This window comes from Schistocerca serialis, chromosome 8 (genome assembly GCF_023864345.2).
Source record: "Schistocerca serialis cubense isolate TAMUIC-IGC-003099 chromosome 8, iqSchSeri2.2, whole genome shotgun sequence".
NCBI lineage: Eukaryota > Metazoa > Arthropoda > Insecta > Orthoptera > Acrididae > Schistocerca > Schistocerca serialis.
Genome location: NC_064645.1, coordinates 211,463,570 through 211,483,254, shown reverse-complemented (window position 1 = coordinate 211,483,254; position 19,685 = coordinate 211,463,570). Strand labels below are relative to the sequence as shown.

The window sequence follows — 19,685 nt, the reverse complement described above, 5'->3', positions numbered from 1 at the left end:
CCTGGAAGTACCTTCTGCGATACTGTAGATACACTTGACAGGAATGTAGCCACTGTACATGACCGCTGTCAGCGGTGGTCACGAGAATGTTAGGTCACAGTCTCAGGATGGACACTTCGCACTACCCGGAAGGGAGACCATCGCGTCTGGCGTACGGCTCTGGTGCATCGCACTGTAAATGCAGCAGCAATTTGAGCGACATCTGGCACGACGAACTGCTACAAATCGGTTACTTCAAAGACTGCTCCGAGCTAGACGTCCTGAAGCGTGCATTCCACTGACCCCCAACCAGCGCTATTTACGCCTTCAGTGGTGTCAAGCGAGAGTTCACTGTAAGGCAGGGTCGATGTCTGTAGTGTTTTCGGATGCAAGCTGGTTTTACCTCGGCACCACTGACGGCCATGCGTTTGTTAGAGTGAGGCCAGGTAAGTGCCTGCAACCAACCTGTTTGCTTGCTAGACACACTCAGACTACAACTAAAATTGTGGCCTGGGGTACGATTTCGTACGACAGCAGGAGCACTATCGTGGTTATCCCAAGTACTCTAACTTCAAATCTGTACGTCAGCCGGGTGATTCGACCTGTTGTGCTGCCATTTTCATGAACAGATTTCCAGGGAGTGTTTACCAACAGGACAACTTTCGCCAACATACCACTGTTGTAGCCCAACATGCTCTACAGAGTGACAACATGTTTCCTTGGTCTGCTCGATCACAGATCTTTCACCAATGTGTAAGCTTTCTATAAAATATTGTCAAACTAAGAGAAAACAGAATACACTGATATCGAAAACTTTCTCCTCATGTAAAGTGAACTTAGGTATCGTATTCTATTGCTGAGCAAAACTAACTGTTGGATGGCCCTGTGTTGTGCATGTGAACAGTATCGTGAAATAAATCTTTAAGCTTCATAAAACATAAAATTTTAACTAAAGAAAGTAAATCTAACTAAATGCAAAAGCAAACAAATCGTGCGCTCAATGAAAACTACATAACTAAAACTCAGTACCGAAGCACATTATGAACGACGCATGATATGAAGTGCCATGTTAGACTACTAATATTCACAAAAATAGATTACTACTCTACTCGGAAGAAAAGAACTGTTTGAAATTACCACCACTGTTCACTGAAAGTTAATGTACTTGATGGCATGACACCTAACAATCCTGACTATACACTGTTTGCACAAGAATGCAATGTGAGATCTGCCCTGAAATAAAAGTGACTTGCCTTTTGTTCAGCATGCTGTTTTTGTTCCTGGAGTATTGACGTTCTCGAAAGCAAATACAACCTGCAGATGCAGCAGCTAAAGATAAATAATACACTCAAATTGTCAGAAACAAGGTCCATGCACACACAATAAAATTTCAGAACTTTACTATGTACCATGGAGATGCGTTTTATTTTAAAGAAAATCGTTTTCGAGAAATCCAACTCTGACTATTGACAAAAAGACTGCATAATATAAAAAGACTCTAACAATTACGATATTCTCTGGTTACTTAGAAATATAAACATACCTTTAAAATTCGTCCAAAATCTTCTCCATCAATAAAATGAACAAGAAAGTATTGTGTATCAGTTTTCATCTCCATAACGAAATATTCTAGATAACTTCTGCCTCATCCACAAAAAAAAAAACAGATCTAATTCTCTGAAAAACTCAGCTACTCACCACTAGGCCTCTAATAAGAGAGGCCCAGCGCTGAACAACTGACTGACTAGCAAGTCAATCACAGATAAAATTAGATACGAAGTCAACGACGAACCTGGGTGCACGAATGGCAAAACGTCGTTTTTTCGGGTGAATCCAGGTTCTGTTTACAGCATCATGATGGTCGTATCCGTGCGTGGCGACATCGCAGTTAACGCACGTTGGAAGCATGTATTCGTCATCGCCATACTGGCGGATCACCTGGCGTGATGGTATGGGGTGCCACTGGTTACACGTCTCGGTCACCTCTTGTACGCATTGACGGCACTTTGAACAGTGGATGTTGCATTTCAGATGTGTTAAGACCCGTGGCTCTACCCTTCATTCGATCCCTGCGAAACCCTACATTTCAGCAGGATAATGCACGACCGCATGTTGCAGGTCCTGTACGGGTCTTTGTGGATACAGAAAATGTTCAACTGCTGCCCTGGCCAGCACATTCTCCAGATCTCTCATCAACTGAAAACGTCTGGTCAATGGTGGCCGAGCAACTTGCTCGTCACAATACGCCCGTCACTACTCTTGATGAATTGTGGTACCGTGTTGAAGCTGCATGGGCAGCTGTACCTGTAAACGCCATCCAAGCTCTGTTTGACTCAATGCCCAGGCATATCAAGGCCGTTATTTCGGCCAGAGATGGTTGTACTGGTTACTGATTTCTCCGGATCTATGCACCCAAATTGCGTGAAAATGTAATCACATGTCAGTTCTAGTATTTGTCCAATGAATACCCGTTTATCATCTGCGTTTCTTCTAGGTGTAGCAATTTTAATGGCCAGTAGTGTAGTTCTCTCTCTCCCTGGGAGGTAGGCTGACCCGCGCAACCTGCAATGCTAAAGGGAAGTCTAGTTAGCAGTAAGTTGCGATCTCGCGACTCGTGGTCTCGACAGTGAGAAAACCAGAAACGAAGAGAATTGCAGTCTCTGAGATGTGATGCTGCAGAGATAAGTTGAAATTAAGTGAAGACACGAGATGAGCAGATTCTCTGCAGAATAGGCGAAGATAGGATCACGTGGAATCATTGACCCTAAGAAGGTACAAGAAGGCAGGATGTGTTAAGACGTCAAGGAGTATCTTCCGTAGTACTTGAGGTGCTGTGGAAGATAAAAACTGTAGGGGAAGACAGTGATTGATTCAGTAAATACTTGAAGACGTCGTATGCAAGTGCTATCCTCAAATAAAGAACACAAGAGAGAAAATCGGAGCTGGTAAGACGACTCATCATCAAAACAAGAGTTACAAGCAAAATAGTTAAATGAAAGTACAAAGTGTGACAGTATCTCCAAATGTACCACACAAAAGAAGCTATCATTTGGCATCATTCAACTTGTTCTCCAAGTAATGAACAATTTTGTGCTGCTAGCAGCCTACACAGTCTGGAAGAACACGTCTCTTGTAACGTTTCCAACCCTGTTCCACAAACAAGGTATCAAAGAAACTTCCTGGCTGATAAAAACTGTGTACCGAACGGAGAGTCGAAATCTGGACGTTTGCCTTTTGTTGGCACGCGCCTTACCAGCTGAGCTACCTAGGCAAGACTCAAGTAAAGATGTGAGGTCGGATCGTTAATCGTGCTTGGATACCTCACTTGGTATAGCATCTGCCCACGAAAAGCAGTGGTTCCGAGTGTCGGTCTGGCACACAGTTTTAATCTGCCAGGAAGTTTGTAATCAGCGCACAATCTGCTGCAGACTGAAAAATGTATTCTGGAAGGTGTCACAGAAACCATGTCATTATTCTGTCGCTACGTGTTTTGTTTGGCATTTAAAGAGACAAACATTATGAAGCCTTTCTACTTGCTCATCGTTAATGAAAGAGAAAATATGGGGCACATACAACGTAGAGAAAGAGTTCCCCGTATCATTTATTTTGAATTAACCGCTATTCGGTTCTCTCTCTCTCTTTTTTTTTTTTTTTTTTTTTTCACATGGACGTATACTGACTTAATACCTTTGAGCCATAATTACTGTTTTCATTCATTTTTGTAGTGCGTATGTTATATTGTAAACAAGTATTTGTAGTTACAAAAATAGTCTTCATTCTCACTAAAAATTCATAATACTTGCACTCAGTTATGCACTTGAATTTTAAAGTGGTTTTGCTGTTTGACATCTATGACTAATAACTCTTGCACTATGTCGTGTTTCATGCAACAAAGTTTAGGTCTAAAAATAAAGTTACTGGAACGTGACTGAGTTGCTTTTACATAGTGCATATTTTCAAGCCGAAAATCACCTCGCAAGTAGCAGTGGTGCTACGTCTCTTTCCCTTGCCCCCGATATGCATCCTGTGAACACAGCTAAATTCATCCGATATTATAGTGGAGATATGTTTTATTTATTAGTAGTCTTTTGTAGAAAATAATGCTGAAAAGCAAATTTTAAAGGCGATTGTAGCTTTTAGCTAATCGTTCATTTCATAGACACTCTTTGGGGGAAAAAAATTGTGACCATGGAATATCGAACGTAACGCTGTCTTCGGCATGCCTAACCATGCGTCCAGCTCACGTTCAGACACTTTCCGATCCTTTTCCGGCACGTCGCTCTCAGCATCCGTGTTATATGGAACAAAAATCGATTTTGGTAGACCTTCACGAATTAAAAGAGAACTTCAAAAAGTCAGTTATTCATTAATATGGCAGTTCAAGTAAATTTTGTTGAATGGTGCACTACATTTCCAAGCAACTCAGATACTTGACACTATTTTTCAACAGACAGTTGCTACCGAGTTTCTGTAAATAGTGATCGGAGAGTACTACCAATCGTTCAGCTTCTCGACGATAGAAACCCGCTTGTTTGTCATGGAGCCACTCTAGAACCGCAACGTGAATATCCTCATCGTCGAGAAATCTCTTCCCCTGTCCCCGCTCCCCCCCCCCCCCCCCCCCCACTCCAATGTTCTTTCAGATTGCCGACAACATGGAAATCGCAAGGTGCAGGCGCAAGACCTTGAAATTCGAAGTCAGAATCTGTCATATCTGTGCAACCTACAGTGGGTAGGAAGAGAGAAAATGTGAATTGTTCACAGCTGACGTAGTTATCCTAATGCACGTTTAGCCGCACTATGAATTGTAAGTCCAGAAACGCACGCAGGTTGGATTCGTTCGGGTTAAAAACAGTTGTGGCAGTTCGGGAACACTGATTAAAGATTAATTCCTTCGAGTTGTGGTGTACGGCTTGTTATTTACCTCGTCTCCCCCAATGATGTACGACAATGCCGGCGTGGCTGCGTCGGCTATTCTCTCTTCGCGTTGACTTCTTCTCTGAAAAGGTCCGGTTAAAAATGCAAGCCTTCGTCGCATCGGGATGTGCAGACTAGGGCCTAGCACGATAGCAGAATGTAAACTAGCGACTTCTGCATATTATAAATTTTAATTAACACATTATTGTGAGCTACAGGCACAGAGATCCGTGACAAAAAAAGAATTGAGGTACATACAAGGTGTTACAAAAAGGTACGGCCAAACTTTCAGGAAACATTCCTCACACACAAAGAAAGAAAATATGTTATTTGGACATGTGTCCGGAAACGCTTAGTTTCCATTTTAGAGCTCATTTTATTACTTCTCTTCAAATCACATTAATCATGGAATGGAAACACACAGCAACAGAACGTACCAGCGTGACTTCAAACACTTTGTTACAGGAAATGTTCAAAATGTCCTCCGTTAGCGAGAATACATGCATCCACCCCCCGTCGCATGGAATCCCTGATGCGCTGATGCAGCCCTGGAGAATGGCGTATTGTATCAGAGCCGTCCACAATACGAGCACGAAGAGTCTCTACATTTGGCACCGGGGTTGCGTAGACAAGAGCTTTCAAATGCCCCCCATAAATGAAAGTCAAGAGGGTTGAGGTCAGGAGAGCGCGGATGCCATGGAATTGGTCCGCCTCTACCAATCCATCGGTTACCGAATCTGTTGTTGAGAAGCGTACGAACACTTCGACTGAAATGTGCAGGAGCTCCAGCGTGCATGAACCACATGTTGTGTCGTACTTGTAAAGGCACATGTTCTAGCAGCACAGGTAGAGTATTCCGTATGAAATCATGATAACGTGCTCCATTGAGTGTAGGTGGAAGAACATGGGGCCCAATCAAGACATCACCAACAATGCCTGTCCAAACGTTCACAGAAAATCTGTGTTGTTGACGAGATTGCACAATTGCGTGCGGATTCTCGTCAGCCTGTAGTGTAACGACGTAAGTTTTGTATAAATGAGGTTCTTTGGACATATGACCATGTGCAGACTTCGTCACCTACGTCAGTTACAACACACTTCAAAATTATTTAAACTCTTTTTAAATTTGTCTCTGAATGGTTCTTGAACGAAAAAAAACTGTAATTAAAACATCATCATTTGAGTCGTATGCGCAGAATTACGTCATTCAGGCCAACTGGTTTGCGTAAACTTTTTCCAATTTAGATGTCGTTTGTTTCTCCTCAGAAATTATATTAATGCAAGTGATCTGATTTAATAAATATTAGAACCACATTGAATAAACTTTCAAGAATCACACTCGCGATGAACCCTGTCAAAAATTAATAATCTTGTCAAATAAATTACGTAACATGATTCTTCATAAATAAATTCTCGGAACACGTATTTAAACTTTAGTAGCATCCACTAGTTTATTGCCTTCCTACATATAGACGTGAACCTGAGCCTTGACAAGACAGAACTGAACATTTACAACACGATTAACTTTCTATAACGTCATTGTTGTACAAACGTTACAAATTCTTATTCTTTTTTCAATTTTTAGAAGCACGACGCAACAACTCGGTTTCAGGATCTTCTGTTGCTCTTTGGCTGTCGACCCGCGACGTATAGTGGCCAGCAATTTTCTCTCTGGTCCCGGCAGCGAAGATGCTGTCTCCGTTCGTTGCGCCGCCCTCTCCGTACATGAAACATAAAAAATAAATACAAAACTTTAGACAATTCACAACCATTACAAATATTACAAAAATACATAAACAAAAACTAAATTAAACTTATATTCACCTGCAAAGTGGGCTGTCACTGGTGGAGGGGTGACGCTTCAATTTCGCGTCCCACTACAAGCCCACGCATGTTGATTGTGAAAATTTACAATTTGATCACGTTGGAATGGAGCCTCATCCGTAAAGAGAACATTTGCACTGAAATGAGGATTGACACATTGTTGGATGAACCATTCGCAGAAGTGTACCCGTGGAGGCCAATCAGCTGCTGATAGTACCTGCACACGCTGTACATGGTACGGAAACAACAGGTTCTCCCGTAGCACTCTCCATACAGTGACGTGGTCAACGTTACCTTGTACAGTAGCAACTTCTCTGACGCTGACATTAGGGTTATCGTCAACTGTACGAAGAATTGCCTCGTCCATTGCAGGTGTCCTCGTCGTTCTAGGTCTTCCCCAGTCGCGAGTCAGAGGCTGGAATGTTCCGTGCTCCCTAAGATGCCGATCAATTGCTTCGAACGTCTTCCTGTCGGGACACCTTCGTTCTGGAAATCTGTCTCGATACAAACGTACCACGCCACGGCTATTGCTCCGTGCTAATCCGTACATCAAATGGGCATCTGCCAACTCCGCATTTGTAAACATTGCACTTACTGCAAAACCACGTTCGTGATGAACACTAACCTGTTGATGCTACGTAATGATGTTCTTGATGCTAGTACTGTAGAGCAATGAGTCGCATGTCAACACAAGCACCGGAGTCAACATTACCTTCCTTCAATAGGGCCAACTGGTGGTGAATCGAGGAAGTACAGAACATACTGACGAAACTAAAATGAGCTCTAACATGGAAATTAAGCGTTTCCGGACACATGTCCACATAACATCTTTTCTTTATTTGTGTGTGTGAGGAATGTTTCCTGACAGTTTGGCCGTACCTTTTTGTAAGACCCTGTATAAGAACCGATAGTATAGCTTTTAGTTTTCTGTTAGCTTACTCAGATATACCTCCCTACGATATCTTTGCCGCACGGAGACGGTGCGAATAACAATCATTACAAACATTTATGTATGTGTAGGGCATTTAAATAACCTACACAAGCCTTGGTCAAATTGTTGGCACCATTTCAGTCCGGCCCCACGCGACATTGCATTTGGTCCACATACTGCCAGAATTCCTCCTAGTGAATCTGTGTGTGATTTACACTTTTGCTCACAAGAATCGTACTTTCCCGCGTGTTTCAACTTTGGAGTACGTTGCCACGTTGCCACGCCATTTCACTCTCACCACCGTGGTGCCCACGTTATCCGCGCCACGGCAGAACTGCCTCTGCAGGAAACACGGCTCATGTACTCTCTTCGCCGGCCGGTGTGGCCGTGCGGTTAAAGGCGCTTCAGTCTGGAACCGCGTGACCGCTACGGTCGCAGGTTCGAATCCTGCCTCGGGCATGGATGTGTGTGATGTCCTTAGGTTAGTTAGGTTTAATTAGTTCTAAGTTCTAGGCGACTGATGACCCCAGAAGTTAAGTCGCATAGTGCTCAGAGCCATTTGAACCATTTGTACTCTCTTCTGGCAATGCGCCACTCTTTTTTGCACAATGGTCTCAGCAGGGGACGACATGGGTGACTTACTATCTGAAATGCCTTGGTACATCTCTGACTGAAACACGACCACAACGAAATTCTGTGAACCAGTTGTAAACAGTTTTCTTGGACGGTGAAATGTTTCAAATGTGTGTGAATTCCTAAGGGACCAAAGTGATGAGGTCCCTAGACTTACACACTACTTAAACTAACTTAACGCTAAGGACAAGACACACACACCTATGCCCGAGGGAGGGCTAGAACCTCCGGCGGGAGGGGCCGAGAAATCAGTGACATGGCACCTCTAACCGCGCGGCCACTCCGCGCGTCTTCTTGGACGGTGATTCATTACCACAAGTAGAACGAGTCGCTTCGAAGCAATCTGGGTGAATTAGGCCTTTTGAAATTCATTAAATAATCAACAAATGAAATACTTCTTGTGAACTTTCCATTTTTTCAAGACATTCCCATTAAACGCTAACTGATACCAAAATACTCGGTCACTCTCTGACCTTTTATTATTTGAACAATAACAAATTACCTTTTCAAAGGCAACAGTAATGTCTTTCCTCAAGAACGCAATCCAGCAGTCGTTTCTAAAAATTTTAAAGGCGGCCATTTTTTCAACTCACGACGAATTGTACAACGCACAAATTATAGGTGTGATAGCAGCGCACGAATATTTGCACACCGAACCTTATGCTGCTCCTGAGATGGCAACGGACGGCTCTTTTGTACGGTGTCCTCTGTGTTACAGGTGAAAGCCGTGGATGGCGACGTGGGCCGCCCTCAGGACGTGGTGTACTCCATATCAGGGCCGGGCGTCGCCCCAGAAGGATCCGGCAGTGAGGGGTACTTCCGCGTTGATCCCACCACGGGAGACGTCTTTGTACTCAAGGTAAGTCACTAATAGAGGCTCTTCTCAAACGATGTACTGATGAGTTTAGATGATCAAAATGATACAAAATTCAGGACACATCTCCGATTGAGGTACTTCTGAAAAATATTACCACTTTGAGCTGCTTGAAAAATTCTATATTTACACAATCAGTATCGGTCGACTTATCATCATCAGGTTCCTATATACTAATAGGATAATACATGAGTAACATTATTGGCTGAAACACGAATCTGTTGATTGATGTAAATGTTAACGACAACACACACGTAATAAGATGTCACGTACTCACATAATAGTATTCACAGCTTCATGTTAGGCGAAATACAAAATCATTATCGTCGAATGATAATACCGTCAATTCTTTCTTTCTTTTCTTTTGCTTGTGCCGTTTTTCCCGCAGATACGCAGGGTCGGCGTGGTTAATCGGATGTGGCAATTTTAGCTGAAGGGGTGGCCGGATGCCCTTCCTGCCGCCACCCCGTACCTGCAGGGAAGGAATTAGTGTGTGCGACTGGTGTAATCCATGGAATAGTGCGAAAGTGCTCAGATGTCTGCGAGCCTTGTAACTGAGGCGGGACGTGGGGACCATCCCGATATTCACCTAGGGGGATGTGGAAAACCGCCTAAAAACCACATCCTGGCTCGCCGGCACATCGTCGTTTATCCTTCGGGCGGATTCGATCCGGGGCCGGCGCGCGATTCCAGGAAGCAGCGCGTTAGCGCGCTCGGCTAACCTGGCGGATAATGATAAAACCGTCAATCAGACACCGAAAATAAAAGTATGCTACAGCACAGTGATGTGGCTCAGTATGAAAACCACACATCATAAAAACGGAAATGATTTATATTTGTATAGAGTTATCGCTTATCATATCATAATACAACTTTTATCTTCAACCATTAACTACTGTAATAGGTAGTGTACTCATTCATGTTATAACTGCGGTCGGCGTTAGCGCTGTGAACAGATTGGCATCACGCAGAGCCGACTGAACAGCTGATCACTGTTTACTGGTAGAACCAAACATGATCATAAGAGGTCTTCATATATCGATAGTGACTAGTATCTTACTATTAAAAAACTGTGTGTCGTCTGCTACGATAAGTAGGTGTGACAGTCTTAACAGATGTTAATGTGAGTATGTGACATCTTATAACGTGTGTTTTGTCGTCAACGTTCACATCAGTTAACAGATTCGTAAGAGTTTAAGCCAGCAATGTTACTTATGCATTATTTCATTTGGTATATACGAATGTGATAAAGGTTAGTCAACCGAAACTGGATGTGAAAATAAAGAATTTTACCAGCGGCTCAAGACGGTAATATGACATTTTTTCATATATGTAAGAGCTGTGGGGCACCAGCTCCTGAAAAAAATATTAAGATATTTCTATCACTGCCTGGAAAAACCGTCCGTCATAAAAGTAAGACCTGGTTAATCTTAGCGAGCTGGTCACTGTGCTGATATTATGCTGGATTTCTTTTTTTCCCTTTTTACTCCTTATTATTCAGTATGCGTGTTATTCTTGCACTGTTCAGCTTTTCTTTGCTCCGCTTATTTTCAATTATTTTTCTATCGGTCTTTTGACCAGTTTTATCCAGCCCGTAATGAGTTTCTCTCCTGTGCTTGTGTCTCAGAGCAGCATTTACACCCAATGTCCTCAATTATTCTTTCGATATATTGAGACCTCTGTGCACCCCTACATTTTTTACCATCTACAATCCCGTCTAGTACCATGGAAGCTACGAAGATGAATCAAAAAGTGAGTTACACTTCCAAGTTATGGCCATTTATGGCACATACACATAGGCACCATGGCTGTGACAACATACAATGTAAGATCACTTTTTCACATAGTCGCCGGCCGGTGTGGCCGTGCGGTTCTAGGCGATTTAGTCTGGAACCGCGTGCCCGCTACGGTCGCAGGTTCGAATCCTGCCTCGGGCATGGATGTGTGTGATGTCCTTAGGTTAGTTAGGTTTAAGTAGTTCTAAGTTCTAGGGGACTGATGACCACAGATAGTCCCATAGTGCTCAGAGCCATTTTTTTCACATAGTCTCCAAGAGACTGTTAATATTTCACACAACGGGTAACCAACTTTTCACCTCAGCCCTACGTAACATCCTCTATGTAACCACCTGGATACAGCTGCATTCACCTTCTCATCGTTTCGGAGTCGTCATCCACCGAGATGCTCTTTCATCTTGCCGAACACATGATAACGTATGGCTCTAGGTCTGGACTGTATTGAGGACGTTGCCATACCTCCCACCTGAATCACTGCAGTAGTTTTGACATTTGGCAGGCAGAGTGTGGTTTGCGTTATCGTGCAACAAAATCATACTGACGCTCAATTTTCGCCTCCGCTTTTCTTTGTTTGCCTTACGTAACCGGTGCCACGTTTGACAATACGAATCAAAGTTGATTGTCGTGCCTTTCGTCGTAAATTCCAAGTGCACCACATCCTCCATGCCAAAGAACGCTGTGGCCATCACATTTCCCGCTGAAGGTTGGATCTTGGCCTTCTTTCATCGTGTTGACATGGTGTCCACCCATTCCGTCGATGTTCTCTTTGTTTCGGTGATGAATTGGTGGACCCACGTTTCACCCCCTGTGATGATTCGCTGCAGAAAATCGTTGCCCTCCACAGAAAACCGTTTAAAAGATGGCAGAGGCGATTGCAAACGTTGTCCCGTGTGAACATCGGTGAGCAGCGGTGAGAGTCACACAGTTTACAATATCCAAGCTGCTGCTGAACGATGGAGAACACACTGTCGTGCGATATGTTCAACATTTTGGCAATTTCCTTCAGTGTTAAGGGCCGATCCTCTCTAATGATCACATTCACACTGTCAACATTTGCAACGGTACTGGACGTTGCGGGCCTACAAGCGCTATGTTCGTCATCGAGACCCGTGTGTCCGCGTCAAACTGCGTACACCACTTTACAACATCTGGGAGAGAGATGGCACGCTCATCATATAAAGCAGTGATTTCAACGTGAATGTCTGTGCAATTGAGCCGTTTGGCCCACAGAAATCTGATCGCTGCACGCACCTCCAATTTAGAGTTAACATCCAGCTGTCGAGCCATTGAGCCTAGCCCGCTCTGCGCACTAGAGATGGGCAAACTCGTTCATGCTTGGGGACAAATTCACTGGCGATCGCTCTTCTTTGGGAACCATTCACTGTTCCTTGTTCATGGTTCATTTGTGCATGGTATATGGTTCTTATGAAAACTTTAAAATTAGTAGCATAGGTGACTGAAGGATGGAAGGCGTCAAAAGGACGCACTTGCCTGCCCCCTGGAGTACAGAGTTTTTGTTCAATACAAAATTCTCACATACTTGAAGTAATTTCCGTGATTCTGTAAAACCTCTCGTTTAGCCAACTGTAGCGTTATGTGGCTGATGGCAGTGAAATAATATAAGGTCTGCCCCGAGTACAGACTACTCGCCAATTACGCACGATTTGTTGACAGCTACGTGCAGAATGTAATAATTAGGCAGTAAAGAAATAACAAATAAGCTAATACGAACAACAACTTCGAAACAATAGACGACGATTGGTGGGCGACAGTGATCAGTCTAGTACGCGGGACCGATATTTCGTGCGCCACCCTCTACCACTGAAATAATATTCTGGAAGTAAGCATATTCTCTTTACAAAATATGGGACCAGACACTCGACTATGGAACGCGGGCTTCATTCGGATGTAAGTCAATCTGCCTTCCATGACAATGAACATATTGTTTTACATTAGATCAAAAAAAAAGACGGAAAATGGCCACTCTTGTGTGCCGGGCCGACTCCCTTTGCATGTGTAATAACAAAAGACTTGCCTTTTTATAATTATGTCTTCTGCTGTTTATCGAAATAATGAAGTAAACTGATATGCCCTTTTGTTACCTGTAAAGATGTATGTATTACATACAATGTAATTCTTATGTAATTTACGTAGTTATAAAACACGTTTTAATTACCGGTCGTGGACGCTGAATAGAATGCGAAAAGAACCAGAAGTACGGAGTTAAAGAAAGGTTTGAAACAGATCTAGAATGGGCGTGCGCAGCGAACGAAACGAACAACTACTCGATACTGAACTAACTGGGAGCAGTCGGCAGTGGCACTGCGTGCGACAAGTGACCAAGCGAAGAAGGACGAGTCTGGCCCAGGGAGACCAAGACCGAGACTGAGACAGATGAATATGGGACCGAGGCTGGAACAAGACCGCCACAGTGCCGTTGCGGGAACGAGACCGACCGTCTCCCGTTCCCGGGAACTACACTCCTGGAAATTGAAATAAGAACACCGTGAATTCATTGTCCCAGGAAGGGGAAACTTTGTTGACACATTCCTGGGGTCAGATACATCACATGATCACACTGACAGAACCACAGGCACATAGACACAGGCAACAGAGCATGCACAATGTCGGCACTAGTAGAGTGTATATCCACCTTTCGCAGCAATGCAGGCTGCTATTCTCCCATGGAGACGATCGTAAAGATGCTGGATGTAGTCCTGTGGAACGGCTTGCCATGCCATTTCCACCTGGCGCCTCAGTTGGACCAGCGTTCGTGCTGGACGTGCAGACCGCCTGAGACGACGCTTCATCCAGTCCCAAACATGCTCAATGGGGGACAGATCCGGAGATCTTGCTGGCCAGGGTAGTTGACTTACACCTTCTAGAGCACGTTGGGTGGCACGGGATACATGCGGACGTGCATTGTCCTGTTGGAACAGCAAGTTCCCTTGCCGGTCTAGGAATGGTAGAACGGTTCGATGACGGTTTGGATGTACTGTGCACTATTCAGCGTCCCCTCGACGATCACCAGTGGTGTACGGCCAGTGTAGGAGATCGCTCCCCACACCATGATGACGGGTGTTGGCCCTGTGTGCCTCGGTCGTATGCAGTCCTGATTGTGGCGCTCACCTGCACGGCGCCAAACACGCATACGACCGTCATTGGCACCAAGGCAGAAGCGACTCTCATCGCTGAAGACGACAAGTCTCCATTCGTCCCTCCATTCACGCCTGTCGCGACACCACTGGAGGCGGGCTGCACGATGTTGGGGCGTGAGCAGAAGACGGCCTAACGGTGTTCGGGACCGTAGCCCAGCTTCATGGAGACGGTTGCGAATGGTCCTCGCCGATACCCCAGGAGCAACAGTGTCCCTAATTTGCTGGGAAGTGGCGGTGCGGTCCCCTACGGCACTGCGTAGGATCCTACGGTCTTGGCGTGCATCCGTGCGTCGCTGCGGTCCGGTCCCAGGTCGACGGGCACGTGCACCTTCCGCCGACCACTGGCGACAACATCGATGTACTGTGGAGACCTCACGCCCCACGTGTTGAGTAATTCGGCGGTACGTCCACCCGGCCTCCCGCATGCCCACTATACGCCCTCGCTCAAAGTCCGTCAACTGCACATACGGTTCACGTCCACGCTGTCGCGGCATGCTATCAGTGTTAAAGACTGCGATGGAGCTCCGTATGCCACGGCAAACTGGCTGACACTGACGGCGGCGGTGCACAAATGCTGCGCAGCTAGCGCCATTCGACGGCCAACACCGCGGTTCCTGGTGTGTCCGCTGTGCCGTGCGTGTGATCATTGCTTGTACAGCCCTCTCGCAGTGTCCGGAGCAAGTATGGTGGGTCTGACACACCGGTGTCAATGTGTTCTTTTTTCCATTTCCAGGAGTGTACAAGTAGAAAGCAGCGACCGAAGTGAACTATGCAAGATCGTTCCTTAGAATTCGTTCCTCGCTCTTTCCGTTCATCTTGGTGAACCGTTCCTTTGGATCCGTTAGTTCGCGAACGGCCCATCCCTACTGCGCACACAACACGACGGGATACCACACCAACAAACCTATTGCACGTGTCAGCACGTACTGTCGCATGCTACACATGGGCCATGGTCACGACACAGCGTGAGCTCGCGGTGAGCTAGTATAACTTGCTTTTTGATTCACCCTCGTATTCTTTGATGTCCTATCATCTTATCACTTCTTCTTGCCAATATTTTCCACATGTAGCTCTCCGCGATGATTCCATGGAGAAACTCCTCAGTTCTTATCTTATTTGTCCACCTAATTTTCAACATCCGTCTAGGCCTATAGCATCATATCTGAAAAGCTTCAACTATCTATTTTCCAGTTTTCTCACAGTCCATGATTCCACTCAAATGCTGTTCTCTAAACTCACAGTATCAGAAATTTCTAATTTTGAGATTAGTACACTTCTTTTAGCGAAAAATCCCCTCTTTGTCTGTGCTAGTCTACTTTCTATAACCTTCTTGCTTCGCCCGTCACTCACAATTTTGTTGCAGAATTAAAAGAACCCCTTCAGTTGGTCTATTTCCAGTTCCACACTTTTGATGTTAAACAATCCCCATCAACGAATCTTATCATTGATATCCTTTTAATACCACTTCCTATCCTGTCTTTTATTTTCGCCATTGTTTCTTTGGTATACTGATCGAACACTAGAGGCGAAAGACTGCATCGCTGTCTTACACGCTTTTTAATCCGAGCAGTTCTTTCTTCGACTTCCATTCTTATTTTCCCTCTTGGTTATTGTACACATTGTTTATTAGCCGGCTTTCCGTATAGATTACTCCCATTTTTTCAAGAATTTCGAACATCTTGCACCGTTTTACAGTCTTTTTCTAGGTCGACAAAACCAATGTACGTCTCTTGATTATTCTTCTCTTGCTTCCATTATCAAGAGCAAATTCAGAATTGTCTCCCTACTGCCTGTAAAATTCCGGAAACCAGACATCTTTATATAGCCGCTCTTCGATTTTCTTTTCCGTTCTTCTGTGTATTATTCTTGCCAGAAAATTCAGAGCATGAGCCGTGAGATACGCAGTAGTTCTCGTATTTATCTACTCTTGCTGTCTTCTATATTGTATGGATGATGTTTTTGCCACAGTCTGATGGTAGGTATCCAGACTCATAGGTTCCACAAACTCCATTGGCCGTTTGGTTATACCTTTCCCAATGATTTTAGAAATCACAAAAGCATGTTATCTACGTCTCCCAAACGGCTGTTAAACTGCGACTCTAATGCTGAGTCCCCTATGTATTCCATATCGACTCCTATTTCTTCTTCAATCACATCAAGAGACACTTGCTCCCACTCGTAGAAGCCTTCAATATTGTCTTTCCATCTATCCACTCTCTCCTCTTCCTCATTTAATACTGCCATCCTTGCTATTAATGTCTCCAAAAGTTTCTTTGACTTCCCCTATATGTTAAATCAGTCCTTCCGAGGACCATTTCTTTTTGGATTTCTTCGCATTTTTCCTGCTCCCATTTCGCCTTGGTATCCCTGCACTTTCTAATTATTCGAATCATAGTGAGCCGCGCGGGATTATCCGAGCGGTCTAAGGCGCTGCAGTCATGGACTGTGCGGCTGGTCCCGGCGGAGGTTCGAGTCCTCCCTCGGGCGTGGGTGTGTGTGTTTGTCCTTAGGATAATTTAGGTTAAGTAGTGTGTAAGCTTAGGTACTGATGACCTTAGCAGTTAAGTCCCATAATATTTCACACACATTTGAACATTTTTGAATCGTAGTGATTTATATTGCTATATTCCTGTGTTTCCCTGCACCTTTTTTGCATTTCCTTCTTTTGTCGACCAGTTGAAGTATTTCTTCTGTTACCGAAGCTTTCTCCAGAATCGCCTTCTTTGTACCTGTTTTTGTCAGTCCAATTTTTGTTATTGCCCTTTTTCAAAATGTCTATCCCTCTTCAACTGAACTCTTCTGTGGTGTTCACTATTACGGGTATCTGCAGCCTCAGAAAATTTCGAACCCAGCTTCCTCGTACAGTACTTCAGTATCCCACTTCTTTCCACATTGACTCTTCCAGACAATTCTCATTAACTTCTGTCTTCATCATTACCGAATAGTTGCTGAGTTAATAACGGCTCGTGGGTACGCCTTACAGTCCAATATCTGATATTGCAATCTCTGTCTGACCATGATGTAATGCAGCTGGAATCTTCCCATGTATCCAGGCCTTAGCAGAGAATATTTTCTCCTCCTTTCATTCTTTTAAAAGTGTATTACACGAAATACAGAGAATCAAATAGTTTCTGTAAAGCTGGCAAATGCTTCTGCGAAAAGATAAAATTTTAAACAGTAGTGATGATCAGAATTATGGGTCGTGTAAGGTTGGCTGGTGTATTAATCGTTCATAGTGTTTCAGGTACATAATAAGCAGTATGTACGTGTGGTAGGGAGCTCGAGGCAGAACGAGTTAGCTAAGCGACAACAGAATTAGGCTGTTTCCTCGTCTGGAGAAACTGTAACCTATTGTCACAATCTAACATAACTGTCACGACATTCCATCTCGTTTTTGTTGCCCGTAGCACAACAGCGCCCCAAACGGCCAGAAAGCGACACTTCTGAATATGTTATCGGAGAGTGTGAATACTAATGTTATACTGATTTGTAGCATAGTTTTTACAGCAGGGAGCGTATGTAGTGCCATGAAAATAACTAAAAACGACTTCACATCTGTCATTATTCAGTTTCCTAAGGACCCTGGGAGGTACGAGACGGTACATTGCATGATAGTTTATTTACGATTCTCTTGCAACATACGGAACATTTATTGAATAACGTGTTTTCCCATAATAACAAAAAATTGCTACACGTGCAATAGGTCTGTTGGTGTGGTATCCCGTAGTGTTGTGTGCGCAGTAGGGATGGGCCTTATGACCACAGCAGTTGAGTCCCGTAGTGCTCAGAGCCAGGGATGGACCGTTCGCGAACTAACGGAGTTTTATTCGCTACACCTTCAGCCAAATCAGTGAATGTGGAACGTAGGAAACCTATACGGAACGTAATACATACATTATTTAACGAATCAAATAAGCCACCACAACTGCAGTTGCAGGGAGAACTACACGGACGTGATAAATAAATCGTCGAAAGCAATAAAACTTTTTCCCAACACAGAAGATAGCAATCCCACAATTGTTGCTAAAACTGGGTCACAAACGTCAACAATCTTCAACAAATTCACTTTTGACGCAAAAGCAAGCACACTTAGAAAAATTAGAAATTCCAGTAAAGCGTAAGGACGGGTGAATCATTAGACTCCACAAAATTTTTTTAAAGTGTCAAGGGTGTTGCCTATGTTAATAAGAACAGACAACAACTGAAGTATATGCCTCTCATGCATGAAATATGTGTTGATATTCTCTTGCTTTCAGCTGAATAAGCTGCAAATACGCAAATATTCGAAAGTGTATCTTCATGAATAAATTGTAGCTTATGTTATTGAGTCGATGTGTTTCGGCTGTTTTTATAAGTACTTCACGATAATTCATGTCTACTGGTTATTTACTAACACATTAATCTCAAAATATAACAACTATTCCGTTAATCAAGTAGGAAATAATTAAAAACAAACATTATCCTTACGATGCATGTGACTCTCTGCTTTCTCACCGCTTGGAGTGCTAGTGTCGCTCCAGCTGGCGAAAGGTAACAGCTTAAGTGCCTTAGAGTGTTGTGACCGCATGTATTAGACCGTGTTATTGTAGTGATATGTAACTATATCTCTGAATGGAATGAAAGGTGCGACAGCCACTTTGACTTTTTGCTTGGAGTGCGACTTGCAAGTGAACGGGTGCCCTTCACGTTACCATCTCGGTTTTCATCATGCAGGATAAGCCGTTAATTCTTAATTGTACGCCCTTAACTGACATGCTGACACGTAATCTTAAACTGCATGCCATCCGCTGCACGTTACTTATATGTTTAAATCAGTCCATTATTATGCTCCACAAAAGTTGCTGTCCTGAAATGGGAAGCAAAGTTCTGCCCCTCTGCTTTTTGATTCAAGTATGTTTCAAACTATATATTTCTTTTTTTTTTCTTCATTTTCCAGATTATGTGAAGTTACTTTAGAAAGACTGATGACTATAATTGAATATTAAATCAATAGAAATGGCAATTTCAGCCTCTTTATCTTCTAAAATGAGAGTTTTAAAAGCATCTAAGGAGTTTAACGTATCCAAATCAATATTGGAAAGATACATTCGTACTTGCTGTACGGCAGCGGATAAAACAAACTTAAAACTGCATTGTGTTAACAAATTCTTCGTCGAAAGACATCATAAACGTACACAAGGAAAATAACTTTTCTTTTATGGCCAAAAAATTCAGCAGAGAGTGTAGGAGAAAACGGATTTTTCTATACATTCACTTTTAATACGTTCTTTTACACGAAACTATTGAAAATGAAAATAAAAAGTTGTGTTACGATATAAAAATTGAATGTCATACATTAGAAATTAATACGTACTTTTACAGAGATGGCCCGCATCTCGTGGTCGTGCGGTAGCGTTCTCGCTTCCCACGCCCGGGTTCCCGGGTTCGATTCCCGACGGGGTCAGGGATTTTCTCTGCCTCGTGATGGCTGGGTGTTGTGTGATGTCCTTAAGTTAGTTAGGTTTAAGTAGTTCTAAGTTCTAGGGGACTGATGACCGTAGATGTTAAGTCCCATAGTGCTAAGAGACATTTGA

General features: G+C 43.7%; 1 pseudogene; it reads left to right on the top strand.

Annotated features, from left to right (window-relative positions):
• The window catches only part of LOC126416928 (neural-cadherin-like), a 275,218-nt pseudogene that overhangs the window by 21,399 nt on the left and 234,134 nt on the right, over nucleotides 1-19,685 (top strand).